The sequence below is a fragment of the Cyprinus carpio genome, chromosome B12 (assembly GCF_018340385.1).
Source record: "Cyprinus carpio isolate SPL01 chromosome B12, ASM1834038v1, whole genome shotgun sequence".
NCBI classification, from domain to species: domain Eukaryota; kingdom Metazoa; phylum Chordata; class Actinopteri; order Cypriniformes; family Cyprinidae; genus Cyprinus; species Cyprinus carpio.
Genome location: NC_056608.1, coordinates 8,350,506 through 8,376,155, shown reverse-complemented (window position 1 = coordinate 8,376,155; position 25,650 = coordinate 8,350,506). Strand labels below are relative to the sequence as shown.

General features: G+C 34.9%; 1 protein-coding gene across 1 annotated transcript in view; it reads right to left on the bottom strand.

The window, feature by feature from the left end:
• LOC109062250 (glutamate receptor ionotropic, delta-1-like) overlaps positions 1-25,650 on the bottom strand; it is a 420,176-nt gene that overhangs the window by 233,536 nt on the left and 160,990 nt on the right. The gene's annotated exons all lie outside the window — the stretch shown is intronic.

Sequence of the window (25,650 nt, the reverse complement as noted above, 5' to 3'; positions counted from 1 at the left end):
GTGGTGTAGTGTAAATAAAACTTTATGGAGGCCAGATATATTTCAGAACCTCCTGAAATGTTTTGCTGTCTACTGTCCACACTGGCAGTGTAATCATTATGAAACAATATAAGAGACTGTTAATAATTCACTGAACATTTGCATCACTTTTGCACATATTAATATCAGTAATATCACCTGTGTGCTATTCACTAATCACTTGCAATGCAGTTTATCAGAGTGCTGTAATTTTTGTTTTCGCTTCCAAGGGTTGGAAAGATATACAGTGCAATATGCCATTGCTACACCTAGCGCAAATGGTTTGAAGGTCTAGGACTGTAATAAAGCCCATGGGTTTCCAGGGCTTCCGTGGGGTTGCTCTACATGTGCGTAACAGCCTGGTCAAATCAATATTTATGTAAGTAAAGTATACAGATGTCCTCCAATGCACTCCACACAAGTCAATTCGAGTTTGATATCTTTGGGAAATTAATTAAATCACAACAGACCCAAGAGGCTTTCAGTTATGTTTTATGTATTTATGCAGGTAGGAATGAAGAGGTAATGCAAAACTCACTAAAAAAGTTTAGTGAAATTTTATTTTTTAAAACAATGTTCAGGATTCAGTGCCTCAAAACATTTGAGAAGAGGGGTAATAGCAGTTTCATTTTAACAAACAGACTAGACATAAATGGATTATTCCATAAAAGTGCCCAACCGTGTTCAAAACATACTATGTGTTGATACAGTGCTGTGAGCAGTAATGCTTTTACAATTCTTTTAAAAAGCTTTAAAACCTGCACTAGGTTACAGACTCTATACAAGTACCTGTCTCCGAAAGCAACACAAATCCAGTTCATTACACATATTATTTGTCCTTGCTCACTCATAATAGTGTCCAAACAAATGACTTGGATTGTCGACTTTGTGGATTGTTCACCTGCAAATGCAAATTCTGTCATCATTAAATCACTGTCATGTCGTTCCAAACAAACATGACTTGTGAACAGCGGTAAATGTTCACTAAGTGTAAAAAAATCAATTCATTCCAAAGGTTAAAGGTTAGTTTACCCAAAATGACAATTATGTCATCATTTACTCACCCTCACATTGTTTGGTTAATCACCCCCAAGTCTTTGGTTAACCTTTGAAACCATAGGCATAATTTATGGGTGGAACATGTCCCCATTACTTTTTGCCAGGGTCGATATTGTCCCTACCACTTTTTGAAATTAATTGAAAAATATCTTGCGGAAGATATGTATTAAAGGGAAAACAAGATCCACAAATCTTTCTTCATAATCTAATTAGGGTGATAAAAAAACAAACAAACAAAAAAAAACCTTTGACTCCTTACGCATGCATAACTCGTGAAATCAATATTTTAAAAAGTCCCTTACATTCTTTTCACTCAAACACACCTCCTTTCTATGTAAATTAGGCTCATTATTGCGCTTCATTCACAAAAGAAACCGGCAGTAAATGAAGGTAGCCTAGGCTATATATAAAAGATGAAAAGAGTGCACTTTGTAGTGATCATGGTGGCATTAGCCTAATAATAGCAAAGTGAAGACATAAAAAGTATGTTCCAAACAAGAATTTCATTGTTTTATCCCAAAATTATTGTTTAAATGAGACCAAAATAATAGGCCACAAAGTCAAACTGCTAATTTTATGTGTTTGCGCCTGATCTATATAAATCCTTTATTGAATTGAGTGTCAGTATTTGCCAGCAGCTTTTTAGAGCACATAAAGAATGTCTATCAGATGAAGCACATGTTTGTCATTAGCATGAAAAAGGTGCATTCACAGTGCCCCTTTCAGAACTGGAGAAGAAGCCATATTCAAATCTTCACATGCATTTATTTTTATTTTTTCAAAATAATTTGAAGACAGCGTAATGTCACTAAACAGCCCCAGAAGTACAGCTATGATGTCCCTTTTATGTAAGGAACAGTAAGAGTTACTGTGGAATGACATGAACATACTGTAACATATCAAGGAGTGTGTCAATATAAAGTCCTGCCACTATTGCTATTTGCTGTGGCAGATACATGCTTTGGCTCTTTGTAAAAGCCACATTAGTGAGTATAAAGGACACAAGAGCAGACTTTAAAAAGGCCACAGTCGGTCTGGCCAGTCTGATAAGAACAGAAAGAGGTCAGGGAGTATCAGAAAACAAACTCAACATAGAGATAGTGCTTTTCTACCGGACTGAAAGACACTTTCTCTGTTGACTATTCGCTGCCCATCTGTGACTCCAGGAGATGTCAGCATACATACTCTTGGTTAATTTATGTTTCCTATGCTTGTGGCTAGTGTTCTGACTGGAGAAGCAGCTTAAATTGAACCCATGTGTAAGGCCTTTTCTCATGAGATGGTGTCTCATTAAACGTTGATGCCAAGGGCGTAAACTTCATTAATGTTTGCTTTAAAGCACACACTTGCTCCTGTCACAGCAACTACTCCATACTGGTTTCCATAGTGTGGTCTCATACTTTGTTTACACAACTGAATCTATGTCTATGTGGCACAGTGTAACTTATGTATTTTTCGTATTTACTTTGTTTTAATGAACAATTGAACACAGACATTATTTCTGTTCATAATTACTGAACGAGACCTAAAACAACAGTAGTCTAGCATCAAACTCACAGTTGAATGGTCCATAATTAGTCAAAATTCAGAGGTAAAATTCAGCTTTAAGGCTTCCAGGGGTGAAAAGATATACAGTGCAATATGCCATTGCTATACCTATAAAGGGGTGTGAAGGTCTAGGACTGTAATAAAGCTCATGGGTTTCCAGGGCTTCCGTGGGGTTGCTCTACATGTGCGTAACAGCCTGGTCAAATCAATATTCATGTAAGTACAGTATACAGATGTCCTCGGAGGCACTGTGCACAAGTCAATTCGAGTTTGATATCTTTGGGAAATAAATTAAATAACAACAGACCCAAGAGGCTTTCAGTTATGTTTTATGTATTTATGCAGGTAGGAATGAAGAGGTAATGCAAAACTCACTAAACAAGTTTAGTGAAATTTAATTTTTAATAACAATGTTCAGGATTCAGTGCCTCAAAACATTTGAGAAGAGGGGTAATAGCAGTTTCATTTTAGCAAACAGACTAGACATAAATGGATTATTCCATAAAAGTGTCCAACCGTGTTCAAAACATACTATGTGTTGATACAGTGCTGTGAGCAGTAATGCTTTTACAATTCTTTTAAAAAGCTTTAAAACCTGCACTAGGTTACAGACTCTATACAAGTACCTGTCTCTGAAAGCAACACAAATCCAGTTCATTACACATATTATTTGTCCTTGCTCACTCATAATAGTGTCCAAACAAATAACTTGGATTGTTGACTTTGTGATATTCGATATTGTCCCTACCACTTTTTGAAATTAATTGAAAAATATCTTGTGGAAGGTATGTATTAAAGGGAAAACAAGATCAACAAATCATTCTTCATAATCTAATTAGGGTGATTAAAAAAAAAACCTAAAAAAAACTTTGACTCCTTATGCATGCATAACTCGTGCAATGCAATAATGATGTGATTTGCATTTTTTTTATTTTAAAAATGGAGCGCTTCCTTGTGCTAAGTAGGCCTGCCCTCTACTAAAGATTTTTCTAGTCAACTAATCGGACGTTATATTAAATTGATTAATATAATAATATATAAACCATACTTTAATATATAGGCAAGCGTATTTGTCTAGAGCCTATTCCACACTCAAGCTTCCGCATAAAGCAATTGCTTTAAAGCCCCGGCAAAGTGATTATGAACGTATCGGGGAAATCAAGGCATTTTAACTATTTATTAATAAACTAGTGCTTTCGGAGTCAGTGTCGGGTGCAAAGATGAGGCTGCCGAATGCCGATGCTGGCTCGCCATTTCCACATGGACGTGCCTTTAATAGAAAGGCACCTTTTCATACGTACTACAAAATTAAAGAATATTACAAAATCGAGTGCGAGTTTTCCTTATATTTATTTTATTGTTCATATAAAAATAATAATAACCTGTTTTCTTTATATTTACTATTAATTGCAGGTCTCCAGACTGCGAACAACTAAATTTTGTGAGCGGTCGCACTGGCGCGACCACCGCATTGTTCAACGCATAAAATCTGCCATTTATGTTGCAAACATCAAAGGATAACTCGTTTGAACTATGCAGCGCTTCTAGTGTAGAGCCTGGTTTATACTCACCATGTCAGCAGGAGCATGAAGGTGCCCTCAGCACAAATGACGTGAATATTGATGGTTTTATATATAAGTTAGTTTCTTATTGACTCTTACTGTTTTATTGTTGTTGTGCATTTTAATTAAAAATAACAATGAATCTTTTTTTTTAGTCTTAAAAGATGAAAGGTGTATAGATGTAAGCAAAACAGACAATTATCTTTTATTGTAGAACCTGACAAGAAATCGCAAAATCGAAAGTGAAAGCATCATAAGCCGGGCTTATAACATAGCAAAAGAGGAACTCCCATTCACAAAATTCAAATCACAAATAATACTACTGATGAAAAAGAACGGGTTGAATGTTAACCACTTTCGTTTCCATATAACTTTAAACTATGATAAAAGTTCATCAGCGTACATCGATTAATAGCATGTTGTAAAAAAAAAAAGAAAAAAAAAGTGCTCTTGCCACCAACTGAGAAAGTTAGTCGCAAAAGAGCGACCAGAGGGAAGAATGAGTTTGGAGCCCTGAATTGCCCAGCTCCCCTTGTCAATGATCTAACACCCCCTCAGCACCTGCGTTCAAAATGCTCTGGCGCCGCCCCAGGTACTGTACTTCGATGTATTTCTAAAAAACGAAAATTAAGTTTTTCCAACTCCAAACCCAGTCCCCTAGTAAATTAGGTTATTAAAAAAAATAATAATAATAATAACCTAGCAAAACGAGTTGTGTGGTGTCCCCACCACTTTTCAAAGCAAAGTTATGCCACAGTTTGAAACACAAATTAAGATATTTTTAATGAAACTGAAATTTGTTGGATCTTCTAAGTTTTGGTTACCTGCACCCCTTTGCCAAGGGGCAGAAACAGTTCAGGTTTCATTATAAATGTCTTTTTTTGTGTGCGTGTGTTTATCTCTAGTAAAACTATTGTATTAAACCAGAGTGAATTTTACTGCGACTTTTGTCAGGCCTATTTTCACCCTGATGTTACCTTGAATAGCGCTGCATGGAGATTCATGCCTTGCACCACAGAGCCCATTCAATCGCTGTGATTATTCTGTGTTCAGGTGCTGAGATTAAACGCAGGCCATGTGATGCAATTGACCCCAGCGGCCACATCTCGGTAATGATTTGGTATATCATCACGAATGAAACTATAAAAAAACTTGTCCTTGCCTTTCCGTTCCGCTGTCTTTTGGTCGGGGTCTCAGAGGAGAGTGATTACACCTAGGCTCAATGTGCCCATTTGCTTGGATAAACAATGCTGTCACCATTGCTACATCAAACCCATAGAAGCCATCAGAGCAGAGTAATGGGGTCATTAACAGTGGCCCAGATATTGGATCTGGTGTCGGCCAGTGGAAACAACAGGGTTGCTCTTCTCAAAGATCAGCAGAGCATAATCCCCACATTCATTATTAAATAGCACAAAGACAGCAAAATGTCACTTCTTCTGTCTACGCTTCTACCATAAGACAAATTTTATTGATTTTTCTGATCTATAAAGTATGAATATGAGTGGAACTGCACTATTATTCTCATTAAAAAACATCAGGAGCAATTAGTTTATATTTTCAAAATACTGTGATCTGCTACAGTAAATGTTCTAAGCACAATTTATTTTAATATTGCTAGAACTGGACATACACTTTGTGTGCCCACACAGAAGTCTGAATTGTAGACTGATCTACAGTTAACACAAAATACTTATCATTAAACTCAATATGAAGCAGTGTTAATAAATATGATGGATAAATATGGATAATTCAACAAGGAAAAATATAAGGCAGGACTTTAGTCATTTCAGAGGTGAAGCAATTTATTACAAAATCCATATTTTGAATGTATCCACACCTGAAGTCTAGTACAAGAAAGACTCTGAATGATGATAGCGTCTGAAGATGTAAGGGAAGATTTTCATTCTGCTGTGCTATTGATTAGTGGTTATAATCGCACAGGCATTTAAAATCCACCTGTTTTTTTTTTTTTTTTTTCTTTTTTTCTCAAAACACTGTTTTGAATAAGCACCTGTATTGGCAGCTTGTGACATTTGTTAAGTCAACTTCCTGAGCTCAACAATTAATCTCAATTACTCAGCTATAGATAACTGTGTTTTTGCTGCAGGCAGGATTGTATAGGGTGAACATATATCCTCTTTTTTCCTGAGATTTCCTGGCCGGGATATCTACATTAAAATGTCACAGATTTGGCTCTTGATCTCAAAGAAAATTATTTTACAAGGTGATGCGTTTTACATGATATCAACTGTATGAAAAGTAATTTTTTTAAAGAAAAAAAGTAGCAAAAAAGGTCCACGTCTAACCCCGCTAAGTATCACTAGGCCGATCAAACAAAAACGGATGAATGAGACCATACAAATTCATATGAATTAGCCCACCAATTCCCCAAAAACATGAGACTGTGTTGTATCAAGCAAATGTAAGCATCCTAGCAACCACCCAGGACACTTCGGGAACATGCTAGCAACAGCTCTTAACACTGCAGTGCTGCCCACACACAAGATGGGCAGGTTTTGCACAAGCAAACATCACTCAAAAAAAAAAAAAAAAAAAAAAAATCACCATTGCTTTTACACTTTATGCTGCATTGATAAGTTTATTCATTAAATTGTAAGTATCATATCAACTGCCAAAAGCAAGTTTTCCAAGTAACAATGTAAATACACATTCTTATTAACTTGGTCAGTGTTAAAGTGATTAAAGAGCAAATTAATTTTAGTTTCATGAGAATACTAAACTTTAGCTTAAAGAATAAAGATAAAAATCCATGCAATTTTAGCCTGTGATTATTTACACACCCAGGACAGTGGTCTGTCCATGGTAAAATGTTTAAAATAAAGAAACGTTTTAAATAAAGAACGCAAAAGCATAATGAATGCCTATTTACAGACAAACTCTCTGGATTCTCTACATTAACTCGTGTCAAACATATTGGTATTGTGCTGCTATCATGGCCTTCTCTGGTTGGAACAGATCACGGGGAACTAAATTTATTTTATTCACAATAAATGATTCAATCATTTCGAATGCAGCAGCCTTCCATGCATTCAGGACGTGTTTCTATTGGCAGGGGGTACTGAAGGTCCAGGCAGCAGCCTTCCATGCATTATTACTGTGTCCTTGGTGTGAATGCAATCTCCATTTTCAGTCTTTCATTATCAATCCAGTGATCCGCCAAAGGTCTAATGTCCACTGAATGCTGATGACAGATTGAGCAGTGATACGGAAAGTCGTAGCAGAAATAGATGCACCAACAGGCAGAGATGTATTGGACTTTCATTGAGTCATTCTTCGAGTCTAGGAAGTGAATGTTTAACTCTTTAAAGCTTGGCTCATATGATATAGGACAATATGAGGCGTATACATGAGGAGGAGGACAAAACACCTTGGTTTTATTTAGCAAAAATGTGCAGTTGTTGATATTTATATGGCCAAACATTAAGATTAAATTCTGATAATAAACCTGTGAGATCTTTATAACAGTACATCAGAATTCTTAAATGCATATAAATGTCACTCTATATCTCTAAGTCTTAGTATATAAGATGATATTTAAATTCTTAGTTTTATAATCAAAGCTCAAATCCAATGCAATGATGATTGAGAGATGGACAAATAAATGTTCCTCAAAACCCTTGTGTATCATATTTAATACTCAGACATTAACATGATTCTAAAAATTATATATGAATAATTAACTAAATATAAGTTTATTCAGTCCAGTAAAAGGGTTCATCTTGAAATTTTACTAATAATAAACAATCATTCTTATTTTTACTTAAGAGTTAAATCATGCAATATTCAATGTACAATATTATTTCCATCCTATAATACCAGCTCTCTCTCATTCAGTGGAAAGTCAGGATTCTGAAGTAAACCCAGACCAGATCCTGGAAATACCTGGATGTGTCCTGTCAGATACCTCTTATCACTGGAATTTTAAAGACAGGGAAACATTTGGTGTTTAAGGCTCCACAGAATCTTTCCCCAGCAGCACAAGATGGTCTCTGTCACTTCAATTCATTACATGTGCCCACATCCATGCCAATTTGAGTAGGAGAGAAGAAAATGCTTGCCAGGCTTCCATGCCATTGACAACACGGTGCTCAAAATAACGCACAAAATATATCTCAAACACAGCCCCACACATGCAGTGCCCATACAGTGCTGTAGGAGATGTCATCTCACCTTCAACAGTGTCCTCAAGGATCACAGCAGGCTGGTACTTGAGCCGTAGAAATCTCTTTAATGCGTATTTCACCACAACCGTCATGCAACACTTGAACTTGTAGCGGATTGTTTAACGGCAAAATATGTACTACAACTTAACAATTTGCACTAAGTTTAGTGTAGAGTTTTATATAATAAATAAATAAATAAATAAATAAATGTATATGCATGAACATGATGAGTTACCTTTATAAAAAGCAGTTTGTGGATGTGTGGATCAGTTTAAACATATTCCCATCTCCTCCCCAAAATAAAAATGCATTATTTATTATTATTATTATTATTATTATTATTATTATTATTATTATTATTATTATTATTCTAATTAACTAATTAGTTATTATTAATATCCTCTTGGACTTATAATTTTACATCCATAATGTCTTGTAGACACATGGCCAACAAGAGGCAATACACACTGAAGAAGAAAAAAAAAAGTCACAGGATAGGTCACAGCAATTTTTATTATGCTATTTTTACAGCCTACATTTTAAATATTTTTTTGATTACTTAGATACATTTAATATGTTATAATGACTGGATGACAATTGCTAATTAATTGAGTGCTAACTGTACACATGAGGGTATCATTTTAATTTTAAATGATAGATAAGATTTTACCATGTGTCACTGACAAATGAGAGGTGATTTATTGCTGTTTAAAAAAAAAAAAACCTTTTGACATTTGAAAAACATTCATTAAAAACAATATAATGAAAAAGTAACACTTCATTTTGAAAGTCCACTTTAGAAATTCTGCTAACTAAAAGTAACATGCCAACTAACCCTAACAGGCTACTAATACTCTATTAAGTTCTGAAGGACTTATAGTTAGTAGAAAGTCTAAAGTGAACTAAAAAAAATAAAGTCAACCAAAGAACATAATACTCACTGTCAGTCCAATTACCTTTTTTTTTTCCTCATGTAGAAATAATTGTGATTTTCATTTATTGATTGATTGATTGATTGTTAATTTTAGTAGCAATCTCTTACATGGAATCTAAAATGTAAGATTTACAGAAATGACCTCATTTAGAGAAGCTGCATGTTTTAGCTGAAGCAGCAGCAGCCTTTGTTGCTCTTGCATTGACGTTTTTCACACTGCCTGCATGTAAAATGGCTGTACACAAGAGAGGCAGCCTATCGGACACCGTGTAAAATATCCTTTACTTGGCTGCTGGAGTCATCAGTTCCCACACAGCATAAAAAAGCGAGTTCATGGTCAAAGAGGGATGGCATGCACATTTTCATGTTTCAAGTTTATTTTTTATAAATCTGACTGTTTGTGAGCCATTGTCTACAATCAACATTTCCCAACGTGCCGGCAAGTCAACAAACACCCCAGAACATTTTTACTGACCACCCAACGATACAGTAAAATGGCAGATGATGACAGTTACGCTGTAGAGTATAAAAAATCATACGAAACTTGTCATAGTTATCGTTATTTGATCCGCTGGAGAAAAACGTTTGTATTCATGAGCCAGAGGGTATGAAAGCTTGTGCTTTTTTAATATCTGAAGAAGCAAAGTAGCATGACGGCACAAAATCAAAGGTAGGAATCTGTTGTTGAGATCATCTTTGAACCTCTGGAGTCCATGAAATAGCAAAAGCATCTGTGGGCTTGAATATTTAGACGGAGTTTATTGCCGTGCCTTTGAGCGACGCTGAAATTACCTGCTGTAAAGCTGAGTGCTGCACCACGATGCAGCCTTTTGTTCCACTGCAGATATGGCCTGCAGAGTATTGACAACATACCCCAAAACAAAAATAAAAGCACCTCCCATCTGGTAACTGGGGAATCCAGTAGTTCTAAAAGTGTGCGTGGGAGAAACACTCTCCTGCCTTCAGGTTTCAAGAAGTGCTGCTGTTTGACAACAAAAGAGTGTCTGTACTTGAACTCCTACAAGAATGTTATAACACTCTATGATGATATAATACTCAGGTAAATAATCAAAAGAAAATGGAAAAGGTGAAAGACAAAAGAAAAAAAAAAGAAAAATGTGTCCAAGTTAACACAATGCGAAAAGTCATATTTCACCTGTCTTGACAAACACAGAACAAGCTCATTTCATGAAAAGCAGAAGAGCTAGGTTTGCTTCATATAAGAGCACAACAGATGATATGCAAAAATGCGGTCATCATATACTCTTTCCAATCCCATTTCACTTTTATCGTCTGTGCCAAAGTTTAATTTATATTTTACCAGTCTTGTCAAAAACATTTCACGAAAAGTAGCAGATCTACAGTATTTGCCTCTAATAAAAAAGAATATTTGAAATATGAAAAATCAGTTATAATTTACTCAGACTAAAAACTCTTTTTTTGCCTAAACTGAACATATTTCCAATATTTTGACATCATGTGCCCCTCTGAGAAGTTTGCTGAGCCCCCAGGTTGAGAAACACTGATCTAATCTGCTCACAACAGCATCCTCTGTTTGCAGAAAATATCAGCACTGTTCTGATCATGAGAGATGATTTATATCTACCAAAACAGGCTGTCAATGTCTGATTGCAACTGAAATGGATTCAAAAATGTTGCTCACGGGATTTGAAAAGCAAGGGGAGGGGATGCTTCATTGCTTACAGAGAGAGATACATCAATTATTTACATGATATTAAAATGCAAACTGTTTATGTCTATATTGGCTGTTGTGAAATTCATGTTAATGTCAAGACTGAATGAGTTCAAAAGATTACACTGAGCAGTCTTTCCAAATAACACAGAAGCTATGTGTTTTTACCTCAGTTCCAAGTCTTAATGAGTTGTCTGTTTAGATGATATTATTAAAGCATCATAGGCTTTTTGTTCAATGAATTCTAGTTTAATTATACTCAATATTTGTGCATGCAGTGTTTTCCAGTGGTTATTAGAGCATTGCTTCGTTAGTTTAGCAACATGCTAATGCCAAACTCAGTTGGAATCAATTCTCATTTTGCATAGAGTTACATACTCTAAAGTCCATACGTCCCTGCACATCCCAACCAAAAAGTATGTGATTTTTAATCTACCATGTTTCCCATGTGTACAACTGTTTTTGAGTCAATCATCTGAACTGTATCTCTAGAGCCAAAGGCAAATCATGTCATACAAACATGTCATGGCATAATTGGCTGAACAAAACCTATATAGTTCCAGACCTATACTAGTTACTATCCTGAAGCGTGTTTCCCATGTAATGAAGTACTGCTTAATTATTGTAGTATGATGTATCGTTGGAGAAATTAACTAGCTGATGCCAACTGTTTCTTAAAATCACAGTCATACCTCCATCATTTAAACATACTAACAAGTAATTGTGCTTCTAACCACAGGTTGAGATCTGTTGTTCCAGTCGCACATCTTTTCATGCTGTTTGTGAATGTTCATTGGAATTACTGTATGGTTTCAGTAAATGCAGAGTTGTCAAACTATGTTGTTAATGATGGAACTTGCAACCACAGTTTGGCTGACAATGTTTTTGAGAAACGCAAACCTGATAATTGTGTGGCTCTTCTAGCAAAACCGATCAAACCTTGACCTCCTGATGAGGGCCGTTTTTTGTGGAGGGTTCTTCTTTGAGTTCTAAAAGAGTCACAATCAAATTGTTAAGCTGAATTTGAATCCACACTAGAATATTTAAATTAATTATGATTCAGACTCTTAGTAATTCTGGAATGACTAGGAATCTGCTTTTAGCTCCCAAATGTGAGCCATCATTATAATAATCCTGATCAAGACTCTTAACTCTTGATTACTCCAGGAATGAGTGAACTGTGAGGCACTTGGGATAAAAGTGCAAAATTACTTATTAGTAGTAGTAGTAAAATCGGTGCCAAAGGTGAAAACTCATTATTACATGTCCTGAAAGCCATCAAATGTATGTTTAATTTAATAACAGCCATTAAACAATCTCTAGACATATTGTCTAAGAGCTTACTGCTTGTCTTAATGTCTTGAAATGTCCCTTTCTATACTGCTGGTTCATTTCTCACATGATAATCAATGAAATTGTTTCGCTTTGAAAAAAAGAGCTGATTGAAGAAAGGAAGTCAGCTGTGCCTCATCAACTAGTGGCTTTAGACGGGAGGCATGGAGGGCTAATGGAGGCTTTTCTCACTGCTGGAGGCTTTTGGCCATCAGGTAGGCCTTTTAGCCAAGCTTTATGTTCATGCGCATCTCCCTTTACATTAGTCTGAGGTTGAATTCGGAGCATTTCTCAACACATGTATGGCTTTGTTCACAATGCACACAAATTCAAGTCATACAGTTTTGGAACAACATATGTAAATGATGACAGAATCATTTTGGGGTAAATTATTCTTTAAATATCTGGTGTATGTACATCAGTTGCTGTAGTAATGCTGAAAGCATCAGCACAGTGCCAATGCCATCTAATACAACAGCTGAAAGAGGAAAAACATGTCAGAAAAATTTGCCTCTGCTTATGTCTATCAAGACATCTCATCATGGTTTTGAACTTTCAAGGGGCATAAGAGAATTACGTGTCAGAGACATTTTACACATTCATACATATGTTCTGTCTGAAACCGCTGACTCATTTAATACATAGTGAATGTCACATAGTTTGCTAAATGAGTGAAAAAAAAAAGGAAAAAAAAAATGTTCAGACACCACTCTAGACAATATAACACGTTGTATGTTGTCATTTTTAAAATTATTTTAAAAACCTTGAACGTATGCATTCTGGTTCATCAAACATCTAAACAGAATTTAGTCAAATATGCTTGACTAGGCTGCAAAAATTCAGGTGCTATGATATTGAAAAGGCCAGAGTTATATAATTAATTGAGTGACATTAAATAAAAACGATGTGACAGTAATCAGACTCAATGTGGCTTAATAGCCTGAGGCAATTTCTGCTAAAAAGAATATTGGAAAGTTCAAATCAATCCATCATTATAGACCACCCACTGAATTCTCACCCTGAATGAGCATTCATAAAAAGCATAAATATAATGTCCCTGAAAATGTACTTTAAACTGTTTCAGTTATTTACTATATACATTTAAATATATATATATATATATATATATATATATATATATATATATATATATATATATATATATAAAATTCGTTTATATATATATATATATATATTTTTTAAGTTGGAACCTGTTTAGTGGAATTACTGTGATACATTCGAACATCGTAGCTACAGCAGAAAATCCATGAGCAGACTGACAGTTGACATTAGCAAAGAGTTGTTGACTCGTTGTTTCTGATGATAGATGATGATGTTTAAGCTTTTTTTTTTCTCACCAGTGATAAATGAAGAGGCACTTGGATCCTTTCCTAGCTAGGGCTTTCTTATGGGTTAAAGCCAAAATAAATGGTGGTAACGCTTACCACAAATTAGGTATGGGAGTTTCGAGTAATACTAGAGATACAGTAGTCTGATACCAGAGCAGGTGGAGAAGACTGAATGGGAGAAATTTTAACATTCAGAGATGGCTTTTTTTATTTATCCAACAAACAAACAAAGAAACAAAAAAAAAAACAATTGAATTCAAAATGTAAAAGAAATTGACAACTTCTGTTTCCTACAAGCCAGCCATGAAACAAAATTAAAAACAAGTTTGTTTAACACTAGTTAAACACATTTGACTCTTTTCAGTCTCTTTCCAACACTTTTCTTAAACTTTTTTTTTAAAAAAAAAAATCTTAAAAAAGATAAATAAAAAAAAAAAATAAATAATATATTATGTCAAAATAAAAAAACCAAAAAGATATATAATTAGAAACAGTATAGTCTTAGAAATTTTTAATGATAAAATCTTAGAAATTTTTAATGATAATTAAAAAAAATAATCCATAATTTAATAACTGTGGAAACGGGCAATCACAGGTTCTGAATAGGGTCCATAAGCATTCTCACGCTGCCAAAGACAAAGATAGGAAATGTAATTTTGTCACACAAGACTGCCAAGCTCTGTCTATGTTCTTTATCTACAGTATAGAAAATGTGCACGAAATAGAGTCAACATTCATAGTGAAAAGTTAATTATGAACAATTACAATTTGCTTCTACCACGATCTCTTAATCATCATGCACCCAGCTCAGACATTCCGACTTTGGGCGAGTTTCCCACTGGTAATTACATCATTGTGGTGGCGTTCATGTGCACTCGCCTTGTAAATACAATTATTCCAACATGACTTGAACAGGGCATTTGTTCACTCAACACTCTGTTGAGTAACGTTAAGTAAGTTAACTCTGCATATTGCTCACCTGTTGTGGCATATATAATATATAGAAAAAAATACAATGAATAACACATAGGCTTTCTTCCATTCAGAGAGAATTATAGTTATAAATATGACACTTCGGTGAGTAAATGGGTCTACATTTCCCCAGTCCTTCACATTTTTCTAGTTTTCTCATACTCTCAGATGGAGGGTGAGATGGCCAGTGCCACAAGACAGCATCATCTAATTAGCTACTATTTGAGCACTGACATTTCCCCCCGCTGCTGGGATAAAGTGAATGAGTCAGATATTTGTGCAGCTTGGAGGCACGCAGATAGAAAAAGGAAATGGAGTTTACCTAACGGGGAAAGACTTCAGAAGCAGCCATTTTAATATCAGCAGTGGAGCTGTCTTCTGCTTGTCAGGGATATGATATTCACACCCGTGCTGGAGGATGACATTAGCACCTCAGTACCTGACTAAAAGTGAGTGTTGCAACAGTAAGACCAGGGAGGATAGAACATACTTAATCATTTTAATTGGACCAGCAAGCAGTATAAAAGGATTAAATTAACATGTTACCACTGTTGAAGCCATTTCAACACCAGACGTCAGTGTTTGGGTCTGTCTCGAATACATGCATGGATAGTCATTAGGACTACAGGTGCAAAAACCATGCTTAAAGGGATTTGAACAAACATTAAACTTGAGTATGTTGCACCAATCTTATAAACATGAATTATAACTCAAATCCCGCAGCTTGTTAAGGAGAAGTGTGCTATTACAGACTTCGCGTTGGGGTCTTGATCATCCTGTCGGGGTTTATTCTGTGAGATCAACCGTCTGGATGTACATTATCCCTTACTTATTACAGACTCAGATGCATGATTTTTAATGAAAAGAAAAAGAAAAAAAAAACAGGCAAATAAATCTCTTGAACACCCTTGTGAAAAAGAAGTACACTTCAACATTTGCAAATTGCAATTGCAAATATTTCATATTTAAAGCAGTTTAGTGATTAGAGGATATGACCACAAACTGAAACATTTACTTCTTAAGATTGCCTTTTAGTTTCTAATTTGTATCATCAGGTTGCATTCTTTACCACTATTGATATAATTATGAAAGACAATTCATACACAAAGAAAATGACGAGCCTTTGTTTTCTGAATACTCTACAGTGTTGAAACAATGTGAAATCTAACATTAATAGATAGGCACCTTCCTCTGAGAGCATTCAAGTATAATCTGTGCAACAACTCTGTCCAAATCAATCTTTCTGACACCTAAACAGGCAAAACAAATGGCACCTTTCTCCCAAGCTCTGCCAGACTTGAATTAGCCCATTACGTGCTTAATATTCGTTAACCACCTTGTCATATTAGCATCCACGTACACTTGTAGATTGGTGCGCTAATGGTTTTGGGAAAAGTGCCCTTGAATGTCCATGTGATTTCCATCCCTAAACCTCCCAGCTCATGAAAATAGGCAGTCCAAAAAATTATTCAGAAAGAGAGGATTGGTTATGGGTGCAAAACAAGGTTAAGCGAATGTGACAGTATCACCGCTAATCTCATGATTGTGATTATGGGAGCTGGCGAGGTGGGCAGCAGTGATGTCAACATCAGGGGGCCTGGTGTGCACAGTCTGAATGGCATTTTAAGGAGCTATAATGGCAAATGCAGGGTGCACACTCTGGCACTCAACAATAGAGTTTGGATTTGCATTCACTCTGTGATTTCTATTTATCAGGTGTGCTATTCATGACTGGAAGCGGTTTAGTAAAACAATGGAGCTTTAGTACTCTAGCTGACTGCAGTATACAAGGTGTTCTGTACAAATCAGTTTGATGCAAGACAGTGTAATGATTCACTAAAACAAGTGTGAAAGCTAATATTTTAATGGAGAAATTTAAATGGCAACGCCAGCAACTACAGTTATATAAATTCTGAAATGTGCAAATCTTGCTGCTATAATGGTGGAGGAAGCCTTGACAATTTTTGGTCAGGTGTTCTTATTCTCACAGAGCAAATTAGCATTATGTCTGGTCCACTTTGCAGTTAATTCCAGCCACAAACTTCTCACTTTAATAGGAAAAGAGTGCACTGTAACACATGATGAACATTTTAATGTTAAAATACTGTAACAATTATATGGTAAAAATCTGTTAAATGATTAACACTAAATTTCCTTACTCTCTACGGTGGAAAAATTCAATACTGTAGATCTAATGTGAAATTTCATGTGCTTTTACAGTAAAATGCTGTTACATTTCCAATTAAAGCACATTTATTATGTGCAAGTGTTATAATTCTAACTGTAGCCTTATTTCAAGTTAATACACTATAAAGATACTAAACTGCAACTAAATGCTAAACCATAATGCAGTCATGTAAGCCTAAATAAAATTAAGTGTCCAAAAACATCACATACAGTTTGCACTAGTTGCAAGTATTTTACTTCTGTAATTATTACTCCTTTTCAAAGACTGGCAAAGTGTACTTCTTTTTAAAAGACATAGCAATAAGCCAGCATGAACTAAACAGTTTTTACATTCACCATGAAAGCAGTAAATCAAATGACTTTGAAAATAAATAGTATTTCTCACTTAATGATATAAGGTATCCTTCTTGCCCATTGCATGAGTTAGAGGCCATGTTTGTCTGATTTTTGTTGACATGAGCAACATTGACTATTGGCAATGCAATGTGGGCTTGTTCAGCCATGTAACAAAGCTAAGAAAATGTTGATATTTTTAATTTTTAATTTATTTTTTTATTTTTTATTTTTATTTTTGCAAATAAGCAGTGATGCAGCTACTATCAATAAGGGGGAAAATATTGGCAAAAACTTGCTCCATCTCTTGTGAGATTCCATGTAGGCAAGAGGGAGGTAATTGCAGCAATTTCACTATTGTATATGACACAGCGATATGATAAAAAAAAAAAGGCATTTCAGAAATTTTTGAAATCCATGCACTGATAATTTTTTGCATGATATTATTTATTATGCACTGCATTGCATAACCCACATTTAAATGCACTCACTCCAAGGATTATTTTTAAGCAGCTAAAAAACTGAATCCATGTCAAATTAAGAATATATGAGAATTACAATAACAATACATTGTTAATAGACAATACATGCCTAGATTGTATTTATTTTATTTTTATTTTTCGCTTGCTTGCAGTTTTGATGTCCATCAATATAGTCAGGGCATTTATGTGTGAGAAAAACCCAGTATGACCAACAGTACCACTATATATGTGAAGCACAACTAATTATATATGTAAGGGATTAAAAATAAATAATGACGTTAATAAGATGAACTACTTTTTTCTAACATATTTCTATTATATTCACAGAAACAAAAATAAAGAGCTTCAGTTGATTTGACTTTAGTTAAATCTGCCATTTCAGTGTGATTGTCTGTGTTTGTGAGTAAAAATTATCTGAAAGTGTAGCAGGTGCATGGTATGAAAAAAATTATGAACCTAGAATACATTATATGAGATCAGGTTAATGATTATTAATCAGGTGACGTAAAATTCCCACAATAATCCTAACTGATTTATAAGACAAACTTTGGCACCACTCACTTCTGCTCAGCTGTGAATGCATGGAGTGACACAGTACAGTGAAACAGTTGCATTTCATATTAGCATTCCTGGAATGCTCCTCAGCCAATCAAATTTGAGAACCGAAACAAATTATATAATGGGCACTGCTCATGAAGTGAGAGAGAAATCAGAATTGAGGTGGATGATATCTTCAAAGACAACTAAAAAGTGAAAAAAGAAGAAAAAATGGCCCTCAAATGCAATTACATTTTCAATAATGAATTGAAATTGAGAAAATTGATTAATTAATTTAGCTAAATAAAGACCCTTGTGTTAAACAAAGCATTTTAATTCCATGTAGCAAAAAAAACTAATCACTTTCTCACCTTCATTATTGAGATATCTTCATCAGAGAGTTACCTTGAATAGAAGATGCTTGAAGCCATTGTTCATGCTTTCATATCTCCGTTCCCTCACCCTTAGAGTAAAAGACAGACACTGCTTCTTTATTACAAGCCCAACAAACTGAGCTTTTGTTTATTTTCCTGTCTGAAAGACAGACAGATGCAGGTGTGTAGCCCATTAGCTGTCTACTGAACCATGCCGGGATTTTTCACTGGCTCTTACGAGCGAGATGTGATCGGTAGAGGGTCACCGCATCATTACCTCTCATCCCTGCCTCCAAAATCTCACCATCCCTGAGGGGCATCAGCGGCAGATAGAGAGTGCGTCAAAGAAAAGAAAATGACACTGTTCAAGATGACGGAGCCTTTAATTTCTCCTATTACAGGTGTGTCACCCGAGCGCTCTTTTTCCCAGGGAACTTCTCACTTCAGGAAACATGATAAAATTCTAATGAAATTGGGGACTGTTCCTCTGATTCGTTGAGAATATTATCCTCCTTGGTATAATGTGTAATTCCTGGTGATTTATTTTTGCAAATATTGAAACCAAATCTTGCCCTGACTGCTAAATTAATTGAATTATGGGAGGAAGTCAAGGAGAAAGTGTGATATACACTATTCTAAATGGCAAAGCAGGTAATAATCAGTATGTAAGCACTGGCTAATTAAAAAGTCCCAGCTGGTGTCGTTCACCGTGCTCTGCCTGAGAGCCATCATCTCCATTAAACAAATTACACTCGGACTGTCAACTTGACATGATATAGCTTTTGATCATGCTGTCTGTCAAATCAAATGTCCCTCTAGTGTGAGAAACCCGAAGCAAGAAGAGGTCATGGCCATTTCTGCTTAAAAAAAAAAAAAAGAGACACACACACACACACACACACACACACACACACACACACACACACACACACACACACACACACGCACACACACACACACACACATGCACACCATGAGATTAAACTGACTTTTTTTAATTTATTTAATTTATTTATTTCTTTTGGGTGGTATGACTGAAATCTAATTATCCTACTATGAATAGAAAAACACCAACGACTTTGGTAACACTTTTGAGAACACATACTCACTAGTTTATACAGGTATGTCAGATACACAGGGATGTAATGACTACCGGTTTGACGATAAATCATAATAAAATTCCCCACGGGTAGTATTACTGTTTCATATTTTAATTATCATTATAACCTTATTTGATTACAGCGACTTGAACAACCCAGGATGAATAACTACTGAATAAAGGCTGAAATGTGAGGTTTACCTTTTTATGGAACTTTGTCAAAGCTATATTTGAACATATACATTAGATATTTGAACATGCTATAAGATAAACTGTTGTCATTTAAAATCCGGAAATCACTGGAAATGCTATTGTTTTAGTGATTATGCAAACAGTCATTATGCAAAAAGTCATTTTATTTGTCGTTTGTTGATTTTAAATATAAAACTTTAAAAAAAAGTACTTTTTGAACATTTCAAACACATTTTAACAATGCTGTGATAATACTGATAACCATGATCACTTTGGTCACCATAATCGTGATATGAAATTTTCATACCGTAACATCCCTACAGATAAATGTGGTAATTCCTATTTTCAGGTTTTTCTTAACAAATAGATAAGTGTCCTTCACCTTATGTAGGACTATAAAGAAAACAGACTCCACATATTGCATATATATATTAATTTTGTGAGGGTGGCAAGACATTTATGAGTTAACATCTTAGGACTGATTCAATTTATATAAAAGTCTTTGTTTTTAAGTGGATAAATATTCTGAACTGTCTTTATAATCAGAAAAATAAAAGGTACTGTAATGATCTCTTCTGAAAAAAAAAAAAAAAAACCTACAACAGCAACAACAACAACAACAACAACAACAAAAAACATCCTACTAATCACTGATCCATATAATCATCCACAATAACCTTGCAAGCGTTGACATCTTGCCATGATGAGGATGGCTCTTATGTTAATGGTAAACATGGTCTCGGTTGTTATGACTAAGCTGTCTGTCATCATACAGAGCCATGCAGGGAGAATGGATAATTTAGTGTGCAGGGAGTAAAATGCATGACCAGTAAATGCTTCGTTCAGCTATCAATTTGAAAGCTAAGTGACTCAGCAGTAGAGCAACTACTGTTTGGATGGGAAATACAAACTATAAACCATTGTGCTCTGTAATGTTCTGTTTACAGAACATAAGTTATAAAAGGCTTGTTTTCTTCCCTGAAAATATTTCACTGGCAATAGGGAATTGCATTATTAGTAAGCTGTTAAGATGTTATTAAGACATATGATAAAATAATAAATATAGAACAGTGATTTTATTAATGTTTTGGGATATGGAGATTAATAAAACAATTGGAGATGTCTTTAGTATGTAGAGAAGTGTGATTTCGTTGTCACTGCACAAAACTAATATATATATATATATATATATATTTATATATATATATATATATATATATATATATATATATATATATATATATATTTTGTTAATGAAACATAATACAATTTATATATTTATAAATATATATGTATATATGTCTATATATATATATATATATATATATATATATATATATATATATATATACATACATATAAACATATAAATATATATATATATATATATATATATATATATATATATATAATGTATGTGTGTGTGTGTGTGTGTGTATGTATATATGTATGTATATATATATATATAAACAGTTGGTTCATTTAGTCTAGAAGAGTTGAACAAAGACACACAAATGACAATCCCAGTCAAAGTCATATATCTAAATTATACTAAATTATATATATAGGCGTACATTTTTGAGCCATAATAGCAATAGATTAGGGCCATAACAGCAATAGATTAATTCATAGTAAGCTTATGGCTTATTATGAATAATGAAAATGTTTGACATGTAATTCATAGAACTGTTAAATAATTACTCCATTAACCATAATAATTCTTAAATGTAATTATTTCCACTGGGGTCATTCTTACCCCATAATCCTTAAAGGGTTAGTTCAGCCAAAAATGAAAATTATGTCATTAATGACTCACCCTCATGTCGTTTTTCTGTCCCTCCATTGAAAATGTATGTACGGTATACTGTCCACGCCCAGAAAGGTAATAAAAACATCATCAAAGTAGTCCATGTGACATCAGAGGGTCCGTTAGAATTTATTGAAGCATCGAAAATATATTTTGCTCCAAAAATAATAAAAAATATGACTTTATTAAGCATTTTCTTCTATTCCGTGTCTGTTGTGAACGCGACTGCTGTGACTGTTGATGTACGACGCTGCTGACGTGTTTTCTGGTGCGCCCAATAACAAAGAAAACACGTCAGACATAATAATAATAATAATAATAATAATAATAATAATAATAAACTAACATATACTTTTTTCAGTAAGAAAATTAACTAAACTACATGACATAATTCAGCAAAAATTTGAAACAGATTGTAGCATGCTGTTTTTTGACACTTGGATCCCTAATAAACATATTTACTGAACATTATCACGATTAATAGCTCATTTTAGATCCTGTCAAAACAAAACATCTTCTAAGTGTTAGAATATTAAAAATGCACAAGAAAACATGTAGGTACACATCAGATGTCTTAGCAACAGATGTTTGAACATACTGGCCACAATTATTGACTCTGTCCTAGAGGCATGTTTCACATAGGAAACACAAACAACTACCACAGCCACTGCATCCTTGGACCTGTGGACCCCTTCTTTGTGCTCCTGTTCCTGACATGAGCCAGACATCAATCAGTCTGTGGAGGCTGTAACAGAGGGCTTCATTATCTCAACCCCTCTCATCTTTATTTCATCGTTGGCAGGCATAAAAGGGCTGTGTGCTGGCATATGGAAGGGTGAATTTCCACATGAATTATTTTCCACCTCAACTGCTCGAGGCTCTGTATGTGCAACGTGATGCCGAGGCCGGCTTACCCGCTCTGCCGCAGGTCCCTTGGAGGGAAAGATATGGCACGTCTAAATGAGTTTGGTGGCGATGATACGGCACAAAAGGTGAAAAGTGGGAAAATCTGCATCTTGGGAAACATGATTAATGGCGTGAGAGATCTGAATATGGAAATTCTGATTTTGATGGCAATATGTAGCTATGGCGTGGAGCCAGAGGACAAACAAATACAAATGAGATGCCTGACAGTGCCAATAAACCAGGCATTGCCATTCACCCCCCTCACTGTCACTGATATCTCTTTATTGTATGCTTCAAAATATTCCTTGGGCTTCTTTCAATCATATCTTCCAATATCAAATAGGGTCTTCATCCATAAGTATATCTGAGCTATTCCCCAGGCAGTTTTCAATGATTCTAAAACAAATTATTTCCAAAGATTTGGTAGTTGTAAATATCATACTCTATCTGCATAAAATATGTATTGTCTCTTTTATGGATTTCTGGACAGCTAATTGCAAAGCTAACATTCCTTCAGTCACTAGCAAAAACCTCTCGCCTGTCATTTTAAGAGCTCAGTGGCCAATAACCAATTCATGGCTTATTGCCTTTAGTAAAAACCTGGAGGATCAATAGATCTTGTCCAATGATATCACCCTAGACACCCGTTTCTGTCTAATACAACGACCTCTGGACTCAATACTTAGTACATCAATACTCAGAGCAGCACCAATTCTCAAATTTAAGCATCTAATAGACCTTCATAAGACCTGTTTTTGGTAATGACAAAATGGATTTATCAAGAATCTCTTAACTAATAGTTTGGAACCACTTAGTCATATACCTCAGAAATGGCTCTCAAAACAAAGCAGCTCCAGCCATTTTGAACTTGCGATTCTGCATTCAGGGCATCTCTTCATGATGATCATCCTTCCCAGCACCATTTGTGTGGTCCAGTCATCTTTGGGATTACTTTCTATTGGATGACAGACATCTGATGAAGACTGGCCATTTCTGAAGTTGATCTTTATCAGCGTGGCTACATTTTCAAGAGTTCAGAGCTGAATATAAATTCCCTCAAAGACTTTAAATGGATCAACAGTCTCTCTATAGAAAAATGATGCATAGTGTAACTTCATTTAACAAGGAAGACAATTTAGTATAACAACCATTTGGTTCAAATTTAAGTACAATTTCTTGGCATTTACATTTTTTCAATAAAAGCAAATTAGTATTTCATCTAAATGTGCATATTAAACTCTCCATCTACAGTTAGATAAAATATGTTCATAAAGTTTCATTTGCAATCATTTTCAAAAATGAGTAAGCAATGTAAATAACTGAAAACCAATTTGCTTCAAATGATTAGCTTAAAAATATTCATAATTGTTTGCTGTGAAGATGTGACTGGCGCAGCTATAAACTGTCTGATCAAAGTGCATTTCAGCTTCTGTCTCCTACAGAGTCTGCATTATCCATATTACCAAGGAGACTTCCCATAGCCATAATTAAGTGGTACTGTGGCTGAGCTTTTGGCACACAACAAGGACACCGTTAGTTTACCGTAACTACTGCAGTACTGCAGAGCAACAGTTGACAACACAATAAAGTATCCATTTTTAATTTGAGGTTCTGCTTTAGTACTTAATTTACAGCGATATCGTTGACTTGATTGCAAATGATTGCACAGATACTATTTAAACTGAACTGAGCTGCATGATGACATCACTGAATTCAGTGATGAACTGCCTTTAACTGTAATTTTGCATTATTGACACACTTTTTTTCTAATTAATGTTATTCAGTTGCTTTGACACAATCTGTTTTGTTTAAAGCGCTATATAAATAAAGGTGACTTGACTTGACTAGTGCACAAAGACACCATAATTGTATAATCATCAGTGCCCTCTTGCACGCTGACATTAATGTGTTATGCATTAGTGTGTATTTACTCCATCAACAGGTTGTACAGCGGAGTATAAGATACTAATGGGCATATGGAATGTTGACTATAAAACTGTCTGCTGGATACAAGATTAGAGTGTTTGTCATCCCGTTTTCTGACTGTCAGGTTTGGCAGTAAGCTTATGGTAAGAACTAGCATTAGCCACCAATTATAGGCAAAAAATAAGCTTACACATTTAGTCTAATATTATGACATATTAACAGGCATGCTTGGTGTATACAGATAAGTTTAAACTCTGGGAAAGGATGGACAGGAATGGACTAACCATACAGAGCATTGGGAAAATGTTAAACGGAAAGACAAATTCAGACATGAGGCCCATTTGAGTGACGAACAGGATATGGTCCTAAAACAGAAAGATATTGAAGCTTAATGTTTGCTTAATACTTGGAGTTGGCATGCCTTTGTTTTCATTTAATTGTCAATATTCTGATTTATAGTCATTTAATAAAGGAGTAGCATGAAATTTCACTTATATTCATATGGACAACTGAAATTTTGGTATCACCATAACCCTATTACCAAACTACCGGGTGGGCTATCCAGCACTGATGCTCTAAGAGACCCTCGTACCACACGCAGGTTTACAAAACACAAGTAGAAATCAGCCAATTGTGACACCAACAGATTGTATGACAAAACAAGCCATCTATTTTCCTCGGAGCATGCTGATAGAACACGACATTTTAATTCACTGGAGGTCAGAATGTACACTCTACAACTATACACTGGAAACACATTTTAAAGTCTTCACGTCTCCTCCTATTAAATCTTGTTCCCACAAATGATTCACTAGAATAGTTCAGAAAAAAATCCCATAAAGCATAAAATCCAGGCTAACAGTTCCCTGCTTGGGTGATCTGATTCACAGTGTAACTGATTCGAACCACTTTGTCATCCATCACTTCCTGATACAATTCTTTGTATTGAATCTAGTGTGTTTATGTGCAAATAGGATGTATCTGTGGAAACATCTTATATGTCAATGTGAAATTATGAGAGATTTTACACCACACATGCACTGAAAGTCACCTGAAAGGTTAGTGTTTAAAAAAAAAAAAAAATGAGTTTGCTTGCTGCATATTACTATCTGAGAGGAGTTCATTCATCTAAATGAAATATGAACGCATATAA